Source organism: Ammospiza nelsoni, chromosome 8 (assembly GCF_027579445.1).
Source record: "Ammospiza nelsoni isolate bAmmNel1 chromosome 8, bAmmNel1.pri, whole genome shotgun sequence".
Taxonomy (NCBI): Eukaryota; Metazoa; Chordata; class Aves; order Passeriformes; family Passerellidae; genus Ammospiza; species Ammospiza nelsoni.
Genome location: NC_080640.1, coordinates 31525931 through 31544783, shown reverse-complemented (window position 1 = coordinate 31544783; position 18853 = coordinate 31525931). Strand labels below are relative to the sequence as shown.

At 42.1% G+C, this 18853-nt stretch overlaps 1 protein-coding gene across 2 annotated transcripts in view; it reads left to right on the top strand.

The window, feature by feature from the left end:
* The window catches only part of PRKG1 (protein kinase cGMP-dependent 1), a 351478-nt gene that overhangs the window by 263880 nt on the left and 68745 nt on the right, over positions 1-18853 (top strand). The gene's annotated exons all lie outside the window — the stretch shown is intronic.

Sequence of the window (18853 nt, the reverse complement as noted above, 5' to 3'; positions counted from 1 at the left end):
AGGAGGCCCCACCTCAGTGGGGAATGGGTTTGTTCTGCACTTGAGCAGCCAAATGTAGACAGTCCCTTGCTTGTGGACATCAAAAATTAGTTTATCTTTGTGTTTCCTTCCCTAAACATCCATTGGAAGCTCAAAGAGTTTGATTTTTGCAACTCTGGAGTGTTATTCCTGTATGGAAAAGGATAATTGTGGTCATCCTGATGGGGTGGATGGCTGAAAGAAGGGAAGTTTGGGGGGTTTAAATTCTGTATCTATATGGGATTTTGGAGGTGGAAATTGGATGTCAGTGAGCACTTGTGTATAAACATTTTCCTTTGGACATGAGTTAAAAGAAGAGAAGCTGCAAATCCATATTCGCACTATAAAAATAGGCTTCATTAAGGCAGGAATTAGGGACACTCATTCATCTTCATGAATAAACATCTTTTCCTGGGGGGTTTATCTGGGTGCCAGAGCTCTTGGGCTTTTTTTGGGATGCTGTAGTAACATGGTCAATCCCTCCTCTACCATCCTTCTCCACAATAAAAAGTGGCAGAATATTTGAAGACTGAATTTCCTGGCACTTCTTGCCAGCCAGAGATGTATCAAGCACAAATCTCAAGTTTATGAATCTCTTCCTTAATTACAAAATATTGTGGGTATTGAACAAATATCCTGATTTTGATTCCATCCCTTCACAGCCCTGGTGGCACAGAGCATCCCCATGGGCGGGAATTCCTTGGCATTTCAAATAGAGTAGTTTGAGATCAGTTAATTTGCAATACTTGGCTGCATAAATTTGAATATTCAATATAGAAATAGAAGCTTAATTATTGAGAGGACTTTCTCAGCATGCAGGGAAAGCACAATCCTGCCATCCCAAGGCCAGGTTGGATGGGCCTTGGAGCAGCCTGGGACAGTGGAAAGTGTCCTTGCTGTGGCAGGGGTGGCACTGGATGGGCCCTTCCAACCCAAACCATTCTGTGATCTTTTGTTTTTGTTGCTAGAGAATTCCTCCAGAGCCATCCCTCCAGTTTGCTGATAATCACAGGAGTCTTACAGGGAGATTTAAATGGAATAATGTGAAAATATTGCAATGTAAACATTTGGCAGCTCAAATAAATTGCTAATTAATGAGTTTCTGTGAGGATTGTGTGAGACATCTTTGTTTGGCCACTTGGGAAACCTTTAGGATTGCTGTAAAATACAGCTATGGCTGAGAGCTTGACATAAAATTGGGTTTTTTTACTCTATTTTCTTTCTTTTTTTATCTTTGATTAATTTTTTTAAAACTTTACCAGGGCCTTAGCAATGCTTGAAATCCCAGAGTGGTTTGGGTTGGAATGGACCTTACAGACTAATGGACACTTTATTAAAACCTGATATATTTTGTGTGCATAGAATAAAACAAGAGCTACAAATCATTTCTTCATTAAGATAGAAACTAGTGCAGAAATGCAGCCTAGCAGGAGCTGGGATAACAAATCCCTCCCAGCAATATGTCCCTGACACAGCCATCAGGGACTGATGTGCATTATCCCATTTTCCATGCTCACAGCAGATGGCACCCATTAGTTCCCAGTATCCCATTGCACACTGGCAGAGCAAGGCATGAAATGATGATCCACATCCTCTCCCAGGCCCCTCGTACCTTCCTGGCTAATTGGAGGCAGCAGATGGATCATTTGCAGTCTAGCATGACATAATTTAGGGTGCTCCACAGTCAGGTGTTGTTTTCTTCGTTGCAGTAAAAACATTTATTATATAACAACATTTATAGAAACATAATATAAAGATTTATTATGAAGCAATAATTGTTTGTATCAGCATGGAAATGAAGTGTTGTGGTGTTGGGGGTCCCCAGGATGAGGTAAGAGATGAGAAATTGACTCCAAGTTTTTAGAAGGCTGATTTATTATATTATGATATTATCAGAAAATGCTATACTAAAACTATACTAAAGAAAGAGAAAGGAGACATCAGGAGGCTAAACAAGAATGAATAATAAAAACTCTTGACAGACTCAGAGAGTCTGACACAGTTGGCTGTGACTGGCCAATAATTAAAAACAATTCACATGTTTGGATAAAAAATCTCCACGCCCCATTCCAGAGCAGCAAAACATGGAGAAGCTGAGGCTTCTCATCTTCCCAGGAGAAAAATCCTGGTGAAGGAATTTTTCAGAAAATACCATGGTGTGACAATAAAGTTCCTTCAAATCAGCACAGGGAGAGAACTCAGTGCATCTCAGGTGCTGAACTCAGTAATAACTCAATGGGAATAACTCAGAGTGGCTCAGGTACTAAAACTGGCTGATGAATTAGGGGGTGCTGCCTTGCTGGCCTCACACAGCTGGATCTTGCTCCAGAACATCTGGAGCACAGCACAGCCCCTTCCAGAGGGATGTTTTGGGAGCAGCCGTCCATCCCATTGGATGGAAAATGTGGTTTAAGCATTTGGCAGGAGTCTTGAGGCAGAAAGTGATGGGGGAAGAAAAGAGGACAGAGAGCAGATCTTTAGGAAAATGAGGGTTTTGAGCACCCTGGGATAGTGAAAGGTCCCTGCTCAAGGCAGGGGTGGAATGGGGTGGACTTTAAGGTCCCTTCCAACTCAAACCAGTCTGGGATTCCATAAAAGCCTCTTTCCTGCTGCATATTCCATCATATATTGCATTTACACAGGGCCAGGGGTTTGGGTGATGTGGGTTTCATCTGGTTTTGGGATTCAGGAGGAGTTCTGGACCTGGAGCAGTGGACAAGGGCAGGGGGCTGATGTTTGGAGAGCTGGTGAGGGAGCAGGAGAGGGAGGGGTTTGATAGAAATATTCACAGTTTGGTTCATAAGGCTTTGGCCAAACTGACCAAGTGTTGAGGTCCAGCTGGGATTTCAAGGTGGGTGCTTTGCTTTTTAAAAAAAGGGGGCCTAAACACTCCTGGGCAGTGGCAAAACAGGAAGAATATGGGTGAGTAGCCCAAGCTGAAGCTGAGACAGGGCCTCCATAACATGTGTGTGTTCATTGGATATATTTATGTATAAATATAAATATGAGACTGTATCCTACTGAGAAAAGCAATGGGAATATGGATGATTTAAACCTACAGGAATAGCACAAAGTTATAACAAACATATTTCATGTTTTAGCATGAGAACGCCAGCTGGTTTTAAGACTGTTCTATTGCACATCTAGGATGAGATTTTTAATGCTGGTTTGTTCTGAAAACTGCTGAGTTTGTTCATTTGCCCTGTGGGCTGTCCTGGAAAATTAGGAAGATACTTGTTCTGTGGGGAAGGACTTGGGGAACACCGAGCTCTGCCTGGGCCAGCAGAATACACATTTTTTTTGATTGATTCTTTGCAAAATGTGTTTGTGGCGTGTAGGGGGAAGAAGGAATTGTGGTCTTTAGGTTGTGCAGAAGGTGCTTTGCCCTGGTGACCCCAGCAGTGATAACTGAGCTGTTGGGACTGATTTATATCTGTTTTTTTGTTACATTCTTGATGATCTGAAAATGAGAATGGTGGTGGCTGTTCCTCATGGGACAACACATCTGCTTCCAAGAAAATTTGTGCTATTTCCCATTTACATCTCCATCTCTGGTGTTATTTTCCTTAAGTTACAGAAATCAGCTCTCCTCTACCTGCCCCAAATCCCTGGGGCATGATTTGTGCCCTGATAATTTCCTGGAACAGTAAAACAATATCCATGGCTATGGGTAGCAATGTCAACAGGACAATTTCTGTGCTGACCATTGCAGAACCTGATACCACATTTCCCACCTGGAATAGTGGGAGTTGCTCTGATGGATGTTGACATCAGTGACCAGAAAAGCTTGGGAATGCCCATGGGAAATATCAAATCAGGAGTAATCCAACCAGGATTGCAGTTGATGATGTCAGAGCTCTGTTTATTCAGAAGTTAATGTTGGAGCTGAATTTAATGCCAAAAGCTTTTTAAAAGGCTGAGGACGAGACATCAATAGAAGTAGGACTTTGTTCCTTCTCTTATAGAGGGTTTTTTCTTGAGTCATAATCCAAAATAAATTGTTTTTTATTAAATTTCTATTAACCCTGCAAGTGGTGCTGGGATCACCCCACTCCTGCTCCTCTGCTCCCTGCTCTAATTCCCACTTTCCATGGACTAATCTGACCTTTCCATTGCTCCTTTTCCCAGGGAATAACTGAAAAACTCAGTGTTTCTTTAAAAACTTCATAACCCAAACCTAGAAACCTTTGGGATGCCCCACCTTGCTGCCCTGCTCTCTCCTTCCTTGTCTTCTCCAGCTTTTTTCAGGTTTCTTGGCTGTCCTGGAAAGGAGCCCTTTCCCTTTTTCCCTTTTTCCCCTTTTCCCCTTTTCCCCTTGTTTTCCCTTTCCCCCTTGTTTTCCCTTTCCCCCTTGTTTTCCCTTTCCCCCTTGTTTTCCCTTTCCCCCTTGTTTTCCCTTTTCACCTTGTTTTCCCTTTTCTCATTTTCCCTTTTCCGTTTCCCCTTGTTTCCCCTTGTTTGTTTCCCCTTCTCCCTTTTTCCCTTTTCCCCATTTTCCCTTGTTTTTCCTTCTCCCTTTTTCCCCTTTTTCCCCTTTTTCCCCTTTTTCCCCTTTTTCCCCTTTCCCCCCTTTTCCCCTTTTTCCCTTTCTCCCTTCCCCTTTTCCATTTTCCCTTTCCTCTCTGCAACTTTTATGGGCTGAATCCTTTTCCAATGTCCTTGAACTGAAATTCCCAGGAATAATGAGAGTTATATTCCATTTTCTTGGGACACCTTCCTTGCCATCCCAGGCTCCCACTAAAACTTTCCCATCTGCTGCCCTATGAACCTCATGGTCCTGAATTTTCCAGGGAAAAAAGAGTGGAATGGAGAATTGGAAATATTTGTCACTCTGGAACACAGAGGAAGGCACACAAGTGTAAATGTGGCAGGAATTTCATCTTGGGGTGTCATTTCCAGAGGTATATATATGAATAAAAGATATATTTATCCTATAGAATAAACATAGGGAAAGAAAATTGTAATTCCTATTTCTTCAGGGAGAACCACAGCTCCTTCTGTTACAATCTGTGTGGTTTTGGGATAAGGCATCCAACCACCAAAAAGTGTTGGGAAAGGGCTTGAGAAGCAGCAAAATTCTGGTGTATGAAAGCAGAAGGAATTTGTGATGGGAAAGGGCTGGAAAAATAGGCTGTGGTGTAGAAGGACAATGAGGGAAAATTCCCTCCTAGGGTGATTCCTCTTGGCACGAAGCCTTTCCTTGGTCACAATGCTGAGACATTCCCTGTTTCCAGTTTGGAAGAGTAGAAAAGGGAATTAAAAGCAGCCATGGGGTAGGAATGCAGTCCAGGATAATGCAGGATAATGCAGTTTTCCAGCCAGGAACTCCATGGAGATGTAGATGTACCCATATGTAGAGGCCACCATAAAATGGAAGCAGTGCTTCAAATGTTGATATGCAGGAGAATGAACAAAAAACACCCCAAAAGAATAATAAACCCAACTCTGGCAAGTTGAGAAGCATTTTTGCCACCCTTGTTGCTAAATAATGGGGTTTTTTCTATAAATCCAGGATGTTTTTCCCCTATTTTCCAACCCCTGTGCTCTGTGTGTATCCCACAGACTATGGATCCGACACATGGCCTCCAAGGACTGGCTGGAATTTTTGTCATCCATTACCTCAGATGCTTTTTTAAACTTCTTGCAAGCACTGGGTGATCTCAGAAGACCTTTCAGCCTTTATTTCCCTTTTCCTGCCAGGGAGGTGGGTGCCCTGATGGATTTAGATGCATCCCTGATGGATTTAGATCCATCACCCTGAGGCGCAGGAAGCTTTTCCAGGTTTCGGGCAAGCTGTTGGCAATTCCCTGAAACAAAACCCTCCCAAGAGGCTTTGGAGGGTGGGAGCTCCAAAGCTGGGACAGCTGCAAGTGGGGAGGCAAAGTGACACAAGGATGGTGTCACCATCTGCTCCCCTCAGGGCTGGAGCTCCTCCTGTGGCAGCTGGGCCTCGGAGCTGATTGATTTCCTGAGGACACCCCATGGCAAAAATTTCAATTTAATGGTGGAAAACGTGGCCTGGTCACAACACCCTCAGCTCCAGAACAGATGGAGGAGGTTTATGATTGCAAAATTGTGGAATTTCCATCAGTCCCTTTGTGGTTTAATCCCAGTGTTACAAGTGTGATGGGTTTGCTTCCCTGTCTCCAAGTCAGGCCCTTCTCCCAGGTACCGAGCAACAGGAGAAAAGGAAATGGCCAGGGGAGGTTCAGGCTGAGCATCAGGAAAAATTTCTTCACCAAAAGGGTTGTAAGGCATTGGAATAGAGAGCCTAGGGAAGTGGTAGAATCCCCAAAAAGCAGAATCTTGGCATGATCTGGAAGTGTCCAAGGCTTGGAGCACCCTGGGATAGTGGAAGGTATCCTTGCACATGTCAGAAGGTTTTAACAAAATGAGCTTTAAGATCCCAACACAAACATTTCCAGAATTCTGTGCTGATTTCCACGATTCTGGGCCTTTTTTTGCCAATATTTGAAGGAATGAGCTGGAAAGGACATTTCCCAGAGGGCAGAGCAAGGTGTGGTGGCTCTCACAGCATCCTGCTTGGGAGCACTGCACTGGCACTCCTGAGGAGCAGTTTATTTCTGCTTTTCCAGCAGGAATGAATTGATATTATTTTCTCTTCCTGCCTAAAATCCCAGCACAGAATGGATTCTCCCAAAGCTCCATAAACATGGCATTTCCAGCACCCAGAATTAATTGCTGACCAACATCCTGAACCAGAGCTGCAGGTTTAATCATTCCTGATCCTTTCTGGATTGAATATCCTCAGGCAGTTTTTAAATCTTCCTTCTCCTCCTGCACACTTTAAAGTGTGGCACTAATTGCCACAGTAGGTTTGGGGCTTTTAATGGTGCTTTTTTGGTTTTTTTTCCTTTTTGGATGAGCCATCTGCTGCTTGAGGCCATTCCTCTGAGTTCTCAGATGTGCAGTTGACTTGTTGATTTTTAGAATCTGTTGTCTGAGATTACGCATGTGGCAACAAGCCAGGTGAAGCCAATTTTCCTCAACTGCCTTTACATTTTCTGGCACATTCAGTGACTTGTGAGGATCTCTGGAAGGTGTCCCTGCCCATGGCTAGGCAGCTGGAAGTACATGAGCTGTAAAATCCCTTCCATCTCAAACCATTCTGGGATATTCTGAACTCGGCCCAACTTTTTTGTTAACAAGAACCACAATTTTTATAGAAAAGAAAATGCTGTGTCTTAAAACTGTTGTAATATATTTCTATATAAATATAATGTACATAAAATATTATATTTATATCAAGGTTTGGAACTGGAAGTCAGCACCCTGCAGTGCAATTCTCTGTTCTAACAAACAGCTCAGTTTATAATCTCAGGATTTTTCCTAATTTTTGTGCAGAGAGCTGGCACTACCTTAAGATGATCAAATAGATCCTCATGGAAATAGTTCTGGTTCTGAAGGGATGGGGATGATCAGGAATGAAAGGCCGGTGCACAGAATTTCACCTTGTTTGTTCATTTATTTTCTAAAAAAAAAAACCAGAAAACTAATATCAAAATCACGGAGTGGCTTGAGTTGGAAGGGACCTTAAAGATTCAACATTCCACCCCAGCCATGTCAGGGACACCTTCCACTGTCCCAGGCTGCTCCAAAGCCCATCCAGGCTGGGATCCAGGGATCCAAGGGCAGCCACAGCTTCTCTGGGAATTCTATTCCAGGGCTTTGTCACCCTCCCAGGGAACAATTCCCAATTCCCAATATCTCACCTTAATTTCCCCTTTGTCTGTTTGAAGCCATTCCCCCTTGTCCTGGCGCTCCATCCTTTGTCCAAAATCTCTCTCCGTCTTCCCTGTTGTCCTCTTCAGGCACTGGAAGGCCACAATGAGGTCACCCCAAAACTTCCCTTCTCTAGGCTGAACAATCCCAATTCTCTCAGCCTTTTAATGTCTGCCTTTAAAATATTTTTATCAGCCCAAAATCTCCCTCAAGGAAAAAGAGCCATTAGGAGAGAAGGTTCCTTCCAACCCAAGCTTTTCTAGGAGTTTAAAAAATCAAAATCAAAAAGGGCATAAATAACATAAATTTGTGTGGGGAAGTTACACTCAGACCCAACTTGATGACTCAAATGTAGTTAGTAAATAATCAAGTGGTTTGGAGTCTTAAGGACAATTGTTGGTTTAGAAAATCACAGCTTACGAATTGTTCTTGCTTTTATCCAACTGAGTCATAGCCCAGGAACTCAAATAGTTCTTGGTTTTTTGTTTGTTTTTTTTTTTTTGTTTGTTTGTTTGTTTGTTTCTTTGTTCTTTTTTCTTTTGAAGATGTTGTCTAAAGACCAGAGACAGTATTCTTCCTGCTGAGTTAAAAAAATCAAAAATAAAAAAAATATATATTTAATATTGGGCAAACAGAGTGTGCCAGATGGAAGAAGGAAGGCAGAATTCCAGGGGTTTGGGGCAAAGCAGCACTACAAGAGGTTTATAGTTACCCCTATATTTGCTTTTGCTGCAATGAACATCTCCAAAAATGTTTCCAATGTCTTTTTTCCTCTGTGTTCCTTCAGAGCCTGAAAAAAAAATTTGCTGCACTAAGGAATGCATAGGAAATAATATTTATTATTGCTATTTATTAGCTAAGAAAGCTGCTGGAGCACCATTCACATCAAAAGAATATGGTTTTAATTTATAAAAAAAATTAAATAGCACAATTTGGAGGATTTATTTTCCTGTCTGAAGTGGGATGAGTGGAATGGGTGCTGATGGAAGGGATTTCAGGGGTCAAATCTGGTTCTTGCTTCCTGCAAAGAGCAAAACCCTGGGATTGCACTTTGGTTTTCCCATCTGGAGGGTGTGAACAGCTCCAAACTCTTCCCTTTTCCCTCTTTTCATGATTTTTTGCAGGCAATTCCTGTGTTGTGCAAAAGAAAAAAGGGAAACAATGCGGGGGGGGAAAAATTCCTATGTGATTTTTGTCCTTGCTGTCAATAATAACCATCGACTGTTAGATCCAAATGTTTTATCCTAGAATTTCAAAATGAGGATGTTTGTGTCAAAATGATGGTTTAGGACAAATGATTCTTGTGGGGGAAAAAATGCATGCTCTGAAATAAATGTATTTTTAATGAGAGGAGACAAAAATCCCTGTACAAGAGTTCCAGTGAGGAAATCTCGCATTTTCCCTGGGAAAATGCTTCCATCAAAATACTCCCCCCAGCTGTGTTCAAGTTTGTAAGCATTAAGTGGAACTGAAGAATGCAGCAGTGAATTTGAATTCTCTTAAGTTCCTTTAAAAAAAAAAAAACCACCCAAACAAGTGAAGATGCCTATGGGGGATGCAGGAGTAGGAATTAATTCATGGGATGTAGGCAGGATAATCCATGTCAGCAAACCCTCAGAGCAAGTTACAACAAGATGGAATTGAAGAGGGGAAAAGAACAAAAAAAATGGGATATCAGCTTAAATGTATAGCTAAATTTACTACAGCACCTCGTGATGTGGCTCCTGTTCAAATCCCTTTTTGTACCTAGGGTGGATTTGGGTTTGTGTGTCAGGCTTTGGAGCTCCATTTAAAATTCCTGTAATTTATCAATTTTAGAAAATTGAGGGAGTCTTCTGCTCAGTCACCCAGAATTGGGATGCAGGGCCCACTCATTATGAGGCACCGTTGTAAATTAAATGTTCAGGCCCGTGCTTTTTAAATAATCAAATGTTCTCTATTACAGCCATATTAAAATAATTCCTCTTCTAAAATACAGAATAATATCAGCTCATGCCTTGCATTTTGCTTGCTGTAATTTAAACACAGAGGGACCAAAGGAAACAGCCCCAGGTTGCACCAAGGAAGATTTAGGTTGGATATCAAGGAAAATTTCTCCATCAAAATGTTGTCAAGCCCTGGGACAGGCACCCATGGCAGTGGTGGGATCAACATTCCTGGAGGGATTTAAAAGATATGTGGAGGTGGCACTTGGGGACGTAGAGCAGTGGTGGTCTTAAATCCCACCCAGTCCCACCCCTGCCATGGGCAGGGACACCTCCCACCATCCCAGGCTGCTCCAAGCCCCAAAGTTCAACCTGGCCTTGGGCACTGCCAGGGATCCAGGGGCAGCCACAGCTATGCCAGGGCCTGCCCACCCTCACAGGGAAGGATTTATTCCCAATATCCCATCTAAATTTCCCCTTTGTCAATGTGAACCCATTCCCCTTGTCCTGTCCCCCCATTCCTTGTCCCCAGTCTCTTTCCAGCTTCCTTGGAGCCTGTTTAGGCACTGGATGGGGCTCAAGCAGTGATACCAACCTGGGAACAATGGAATAAATCCTGATTTATTTATGTTTGCTGTTCCCTCCCTAAACACCCAGATTTTCATAGGCTGAGTACATTCCTGTCCTGTATATATTCATATTTCTTTACAGCCATCACTCTACCAGTCCCTGGCTTTAAATTTAATGATTATTAACATCAATTTTAAGTCTCAGAGCAGATCTTTTACCCATGTCCGGACTTGGCATGGAGGCTGTTTATGAGAGGGGTATCATTTAAAAGTAGTGAACTGCGTTATCACAACCCAAATTTGGGTGTTAATTTAGGTGAGGGCACAGCCTGAGCTTGGCTATTGTGAGAGGCAGAGCTGTGACAGCACCAGGATTGGTGTGAGGAGCTGGGGCTACCTTTGGGTTTGCCTCCCAGAAATGGGCTTTGGGGATGGTTTTGCCCTTAGGAGAGCCTGTTTCTTATTATAAAATTCATGTGGGAGGGGACCCAGGGTCCTTTTTTTTCTGCACACAGAGGGGTAGGGTTGTTTGTTTGGGTGTGCTCCCCTTAGGGCTTAATGTTAGGCAAAAAATGCTTAATGTTGGCAGTTATTCTGCCAACCTTCTCCTGGCATCCCATCCTCAACTTCCTTCTTCCTCCAGGTGGTGGAAGAGTTGTGTTGATTCTCCAGCCTCCACTCGTGGATTGCAGGGGGTTTGTTTCCTTGTTTCCTCCTTTTTGTCTTTTTTTTTTTTTTTTTTTTGGTGTTTTTTTTCCTCTTTTCACTGAACTTTCAGCTCATTTCCTCTCTCCTGATGTCTCACAGTTTATTTCTGGACTTATCTCTTTCCCAACAAGAGGGTTCCCTATATAGAAAGTCTCAAGATTTCCACGTGGCAAAACCCTCCAGAACTTTTCTGCCTGGACACTGTGAGGCTGCTCTGGAATTGCTGTTATCCAATCAGAATTGCTTCGACCCTTTTGTTTGGGCCCTGACTCCTCACCTTTCTTGCCTCAAACCCCAACTCTTCCTCTTTGCCTCCATGACCTGCCCCCATCCAACCTTTTCACTGGTGATTTTGACATCCCACACCCATTTATTGCACTCTGAAAAGTGTCTTGAGGCTTCTTCCAGAAGCTCCTGAGCCTGGCAGAATTTCCCAGTAACGACCCACAGAGCTGCCCAGGCTTTGAGACTCCCTAGAAAGTGAAGATTTGCTGTCAATAATTACATTTCCTCTATTTATTTCTTTAAATTGAGGTTTTTCATGAAGGTCTCTGCAGGCTTTTGCTGTTTGGAGCAAGGTGTCAGTGATTCTCCATGAATTTCACCACAGGTTGTCCCAAATCCCGCAGGAGGGATGGGAGTTGTTGAGCTGCATGCCTTGGATGGAACAGACATTTTCAGAGGTTTAGCTGTGTTTATATTCAATAAAAAAAGGGAAAAAGTTCATTTAAAACTACTAAAGCTGTGGGCAGCCTTCATTCCAATTTAATCTTGGGTTTGCTCAGGCTGAAAAAGTGGTTTAGGGTTATGTGGCAGAACTTCTCTAACGAAGCAATTTCACTCTGGCTGCTGAAGGGGCTGGCAGAGGTTTAAATTCATCAAAAATTTTTATATTTAATTTCTTTTTCCCCCTCTCAGCCCCTGGGTTTGTAAAATCCAGTTCTTGATTCCTGAAGTCTAAGGCTGTAAATTACACATCCTTAAGGCACCTGCTAAATTTCATTATGTCCACAGTCAGGCTGTAATTAAATGGAAGGTTGGCAGTTGTGGAATTGAGAAGAAATGGGAAGGTTTTAGAGTTTTATATAGAACATGATCTTTTAAAGTTGAAAATTACTATTACAGGAGGCTACTCAGCATTTGTGCTAGGTGCTGGTTTATTTTCTCATCCCGTAGTATAATTTTGGATTTAAATATTTGGGAACTTCACCCCCAAAAAATTATGTTAAAATAGGACTTTTGCACCATTCTGGGGCAACTCTCCAAGCATCACCTATTGCACTGCTTCAAGTTTTCCTGAAGTTTTCCATAATTTCCAAGCTAAATCTCTCAAATGACAACTTGGAGCTGCTTTAAAAAAAATCCTGGGGGAATAAATCCCAAGAGAAGTAATTTAAGTAAGGAATCTGGTATTTAACAGGGGTTATTGCCACTGTTTGCCTGAAAAAGCTCTTGAGCCTGGTCTTTATTGTCAGGAAAATGGGAATATATCTAATCTACATGGATTTGGGGGTGTCCAAAATAGCACAGAATTTATATTATATTATATTATATTATATTATATTATATTATATTATATTATATTATATTATATTATATTATATTATATTATATTATATTATATTATATTATATTATATTATATTATATTATATTATATTATATTTCATTATAATTTCACATATCATATATATAATATATATCATACATCACATATATCATATCATATATCATATAAATTATAATTTTTTAATTCTTTCATCATGTGTCCTTTCTGGACAGGCTCTTAGAGATCTGGAGAAATAATGAGTAAAAAATAATTTGGAGATTTAGGAGAGATCCCTCTACCTGGGAAACCTGGGAGAGCTGAAACTCTTTGTAATGCTGGAAAAATCAGAGCCTTTTGCACTGTTGGTTTATTGTCCTGCTGCTAAAAATAAGAAAAGAGGAAAAATTCAGATTTTAAACTCGGCCCCAGCGTGTCCTTGAGCAATATCAGATATTTTTTGGATGAAGCTCCCTAAGCAGGACATCTCCAAGGAATGCAGGCTCATTTAGGAAATGTTTTATCATTTGGAATCTCTTGATGAAAGGCCTGTAATAAAGTATTGGAGTTAACCTTCTAGCTTTATTTCTCCTTTTAAGGCTACAGAAGATACTTTTCCCATGTGGAGATTCCAGATTAAGGATCGGGAGAGAGGGGAGGGGAAGGATTTTAATTGCCAGGAGCTTTGAAGTCTTAATGGGACAATGACCCTGTGTTCCTGCTGGAGCTCAGGAGAAACCCTGGATCACTTCTCAATTTGGGGGATCCACATTTGCCATCCAGGCCCAAGCTGTTATTGATATCCAGGGCTTGGAGAGGGATGAGGCAGCCATGGGAAAAGGGACTTGGATTTCTTTGAATCCCAGAACAGCTTGGGTTGGAAGGGGCATGAGAATCAGCTCATCCTACTGCTGCCATGTCAGGGACACCTTCCACCATCCCAGGCTGCTCCAAGCCCCATCTGGGAATCTGTGCCAAGGCCTGCCCACCCTGCCAGGGAAGGAGTTGAAAAGGTGGGGATCAGTTTATCAATTGTCTTGGATGTCTTCTTATTCCCTCTTTGTGTTTGTCTCTTATTAAATAATTTTAAAGTGCAGCTGCCGAGTCATTCATGAGCAAAATGTGTCAAGGACCATTTCATGTGGCTCTAGCTGCTGAATTCTGTTGTTGCTGCTCTTCTTTTTTTAAGGAAAATAATGCAAATCAATGGTTTCCTCTTTATCCTTGCCAGTTTCCTGGGTTTTTTCGCATTTCCTGGGTTTTTGGCTTTGCCTGGCTTTGAATGATCTGATCAAGGCTGGCAGAGAAGTTCCTTATGCAGAGTAGGTCTGCAAGGCACCAGTTTCTAGAAACTCTTCTGATTTGTTCAAGGTTTGATTGATTTGTCCTTGACTGGGATAATTAACATATAATATGTCTTAAAGATGCTCTTCTCGCCCACTGGCTGATTAAAACAGCAATGGATGGGGTGTGGTTGGGTTTTACTTCACTTTAATGAAAAAGTGGCCATTTCGTGCCCCTGGGTTGTTTCACATGGGGAATATAATTAATTACAGCCTAGTGAGACTCTGGTTCATTACAGTAATTCTGAATAAATTGCAAAAGTAATTGGGTTGAATCATTAATGGGCTTGGCAGGCAAGGAGGTTCTACCATCCCAGTGTCAGCGTTGTGTCACTCAGATTTGGGTTTGTCTATCACTTCAGACTAAACTTAAGCCACAGTTTACCTAAAAACATCAGTTTTAATTCCTATAGAATATTCCTCTAGCTGTGTTTGCTCTTCCCTGCCTTTCTGAGCTGCTGGAAACACTGTAATAAGTGATATCAGCACCATTGAGGGTTTCCTGGGAGCAGAGGGAATGGAAAAACCCCTGGAAATGGTTTTGCCATCAGCAGAGAGGGATTTCTCAGCATTGTTCCCACCTCAGCTGTGGGAAACACCAGTGGGACACAGTGGATCCCTGCAGGGACTAAAAATGTGCATGTGGCACTTGGGGTCAGGGTTTAGGGGAGGACTGGGCACTGTTGGGTGGCTGGTTGGACTCAATGATCCTTTTCCAACAATTCTGTGATTCCTTGCTTGTCCTGATGCCAGCACATCCAGCCATGGTGGGATGGGTGCAAGTTACAGGGGTTAAAAACAGATTCCGTGCAGGATTTGGAAGCAAAGGGTTAGGGATGAGGTGCTCATCTCTTTCAGCCTTGAAAGTCAGCCACAATAAGGATTTCAGCTGGATATGGGAATGCCTGCAGTGCAGATCCTCACTGTGTTGTGGCAGCCCTTGGGTTTAATTGGAATTCCCTTCCCAGGCAGGTGGATTGCCCAAGGGGTGGCACAAATGGAATTTCTGTGCCCAGAGAAAAGGCAGAGCAGGGGCTATGACAGATGACAGCCCACAGGTACTGGAGAAGGCTCCAGAGAGAGCTTAGAGCCCCTTCCAGGGCCTAAAGGAGAGCTGGAGAGGGACTGGGGACAAGGGATGGAGGGACAGGACACAGGGAATGGCTCCCAGTGCCAGAGGGCAGGGCTGGATGGGATATTGGGAATTAGGAATTGTTCCCTACAAGGTGCTATTTGTCAGGAGATAAATAGTTATTATTTTCTTTGTATATTGTATATCTAGGGAATATCAAACCCAAATATCAATCCTTAAACTGTTTGGGCTGGAAGGGATCTTAAATCCCATCCATTCCCACCCCTGCCATGGGCAGGAACACCTTCCACTATCCCAGGCTGCTCCAAACCAACCTCTCCTTGGACATTAAAACAGTGAAATCTTTCCTTCAAACACACTTTTGGAATGTGAATACTCCCAGAAGACAGAAACTTTTGTCTAAAACTTCACTTTGTCCTGAATGCACCCAAATTCCCCTTTTTTAGAAAACTAATTGAGGAGGAATTTGATTCCCATGGACACACTGACATCCCAAGGACACCCAGTGCTATACTTTCTGCCAAGCCTGAAAGGCCCATGGGAATATTAATATCAGAACATTTATTAAGAAAATGTAATTCTTAATTTCCAGGTGACTTTCCCAGACTACTCCAGGGCTGTTTTACAAAATCCAGGGTTATAATTCAGCCTCATGTCTGGGCTTTTTCCCCATAGATATTTAACTTAAGCTTTGAGATTTATTTCTTCTTTTGACAGACATTTTATTTTATAAAAACCCTTCTATTCCATAATTAAATTTCCATAAGTTCTTGCCTGTTTTAACACTGGAGGTGGTTTAGTGCAGACCCTCCCATGGAGGAGGAGCACTTTTGCTCCTGATGCTGTGAGTCTTTCCTGTGCTGAATGGCCTCAGATTCAAACACCATGTTGGAATTCATCCCAATTTGTTCTTAAATACCTGCTCACCTCATAAAAATGATTATAGGATGACCAGGTTTCTTGAGGGGTCATCATGGCTTGAAATGATGGGTGTAATAATTGCTGAGGTTTTTATTGTGCCTTCCCAGTGCTGAGTGCTGAATCTTCCACCTTCATATTTGGTGCCAGGTCACCCTCACCAGGGCCAGGATTTAATTTCTTTCCATACCAGTTGGATTTAGTTTTGTTTTGGCACATAAAACCTTGATTGTTTATTTCTTTTTTATTAAATCAAGAATAAGCAGGTGGTTGTTGCATCTCCCCCTGCTGCGACTATAGGCTAAGTTGCAGGTGAAGTTATAGAAATTATTTTTATTATTATTATTTCAATTTTATTTTGTTTATAGAAATAAAAGGCAATCAAAGCTTTAAAAAGACAATTTTTAAGGCTCCAGGTAGGCAAATCTCTCTTTTTAAAGGATAGGATATCACCAAATTTGGGTACCACTCCTCAGAATACCCAATAAAACTGATTCTTATTTCCCACCTGAAAGTCATGGCGTAATCAGAAAATATCCAATAAAATAGAAGGGAAGATAGAGATGGTGGGCTTTGAGCTCTTATTGCTAAATTTAAGCTAATAACTGACTTTTTCCCCTTTTTTCCCCTATCTGACATGTCTTGTCCTAAATGCTTTAAATCAACCTCATTAAGAATATTGTAACAAGGTCAAGTGCACAGTGCTGGCAGGTGGGAAAATGTATTAAAGAACTCAAATAGCAGCAAATTAGGAAACTCTGGATAGTCCTGTGGTATAATTGAAAACCCACCAGGGAGCACCTCATTTTTTATTTCTGAAAAGCCTCATTAACAGCATTCTGAGCTGATCTCAGCACTCATCACCTGAGGTCCTACAGGATGGGAGGTTTCACTCTCCCAGGCAGGTTCTGCAGGGCAGCCCCCAAGGTCCAGGTACTGACCCACCTGCTCTGGATGGTCCTTCGAGGTTCTGCAGTTTCTTGAGCTAAGAAATGAGGTTTTATCCTCATTTTTTAGGGAAGGAAATGGTGAACATCAGGAAAGAGCTGGATGTGGCTGTGTCCATGGGGTCACACAATGGTTTGGGTTTGAAGGGACCTCAAAGTTCATCCAGTGCCACCCCTGCCATGGGCAGGGACACCTTCCACTGTCCCAGGCTGCTCCAAGCCTTGTCAAAGACTGAACTTGATGACTTTGGAGTTCTTCTCCAATTTTAATGAATTCTGTGATCCCTGTCTGCATCAATCACCTGGATCTGCCTGATTTCCATGGGGGAAATCCACCTCACACAGACCAAAGCTTGGCTTTCCAACTTTTCATCTTCCTGAGAACCCAACATCCATTTGCTGTTGGCTTTAATGTAAAAATACATCGCTGGGATTAATAAACACAGCATGCTCTACTAAACTTTTATAGATTTTAACGTGAAACTAATAAAAGGTGCCATTAGAAAAAGCTGCACTTGAAAAGCCATTTCATAAAAAATCTTGTAAAAATTCCTTCAGGCATTAAAATCTCACTTCCTAAAAGAGAATGAAATACAACAGGAGGGATTTGACTCCAAGCTACGCCAGTTTGAGGACATGTAGCAAAAACCTCATGCGATTTAAGCTTCATGGGTAGTGGGAAAACAAAACATTTCTTAGAATAGCAATTCAGCTCGTTGAGCTTCAAAAATACATTTTTTTACTCAATATTAGCCAAATGTACAACTCTTCAAATAGAAAATGTACCAGCTCCCTCTAATACTTTGTTTTATGCCTTGTGAGCTTCTTGTTAGCTCCTAAAATATATTTTTACTCCCAGTGGCTCCAGCTGAAAGGTTTAAGCCCTGCCAAGAGTTGTACAACAAGATTTACAAAGCAAGAGGAGCCGTTTGTGATAATTGACTGGAATATTTATGAAGCTGAGGCCTCAGGTCTTTCAAGGCTCTGTTGGTCAAGGAAATTCTGCTCTGTCTTTATGGCACTGAGGGTTTTAAAAGTAAAAAACTCCCGGGAGACGCTGCTGGGATTCCACCAGCCTGGAGCAAAGGAGGCTCAGGGGGGCCCTTGTGGCTCTGCACAACTCCTGACAGGAGGGGACAGCCAGGGGATGTCAGGCTCTGCTCCCAAGGAACAGGGACAGGACAAGGGGAAATGGCCTCAAATTGTCCCAGAAGAGGTTTAGGCTGGATATTGGGAAAAATTCCTTTACAGGAAGGGCCGTCAAACATTGGATTGACCGCCCAGGGCAGAGGTGGAGTCCCTGTCTAAGGGATTGGGAGCAGCGGGAGCTATGGGAGAAGGTACTGGAGCAGGACTTCAAGCAATTTGGGGATGTAGGAAGGCAAAAAAAAAGCAAAAACTTTGGGAATCACCTCAAACATTTTTACATTGCAAGCAAATTATGGCAGCCCTTGGTAAAACCATGAGACAGAGGCTGAAGTATAAACTGATCTATTCCTAAATTGAGTTGTTGACACCTTGTCAGAAGCAAAATTGTTGTAACTTCCCTATGCGGTGAAGGTGGCTGTAAATTCCGAGGAGGAAAACAGATCCATGCATTTCATCCCTTAAATAACATCCTCATGTTTCCATTGGTGTGGTGGCATGTCACCCTGAATTTTTTAAGATTTTCTAAGCTTTCTGATGTTTACATTCTTGTAACCAACTTTCTCACACACTTTCTGTAAATAAATTATTGTTTTGCATTCTTTTATAGAGGAAATTTGGTAGGCTGTTGGTTTGTCCAGTGTCATTGGAGATGACAATTCCAAGGAGGAAAACAGATCCATGCATTTAATCCCTTAAATAACATCCTCATGTTTCCATTGGTGTGGTGGCATGTCACCCTGAATTTTTTAAGATTTTCTAAGCTTTCTGATGTTTACGTTCTTGTAACGAACTTTCTCACACACTTTATGTAAATAAATTATTGTTTTGCGTTCTTTTATAGAGGAGGAAAATTTGGTAGGCTGTTGGTTTGTCCAGTGTCATTGGAGATGACAGT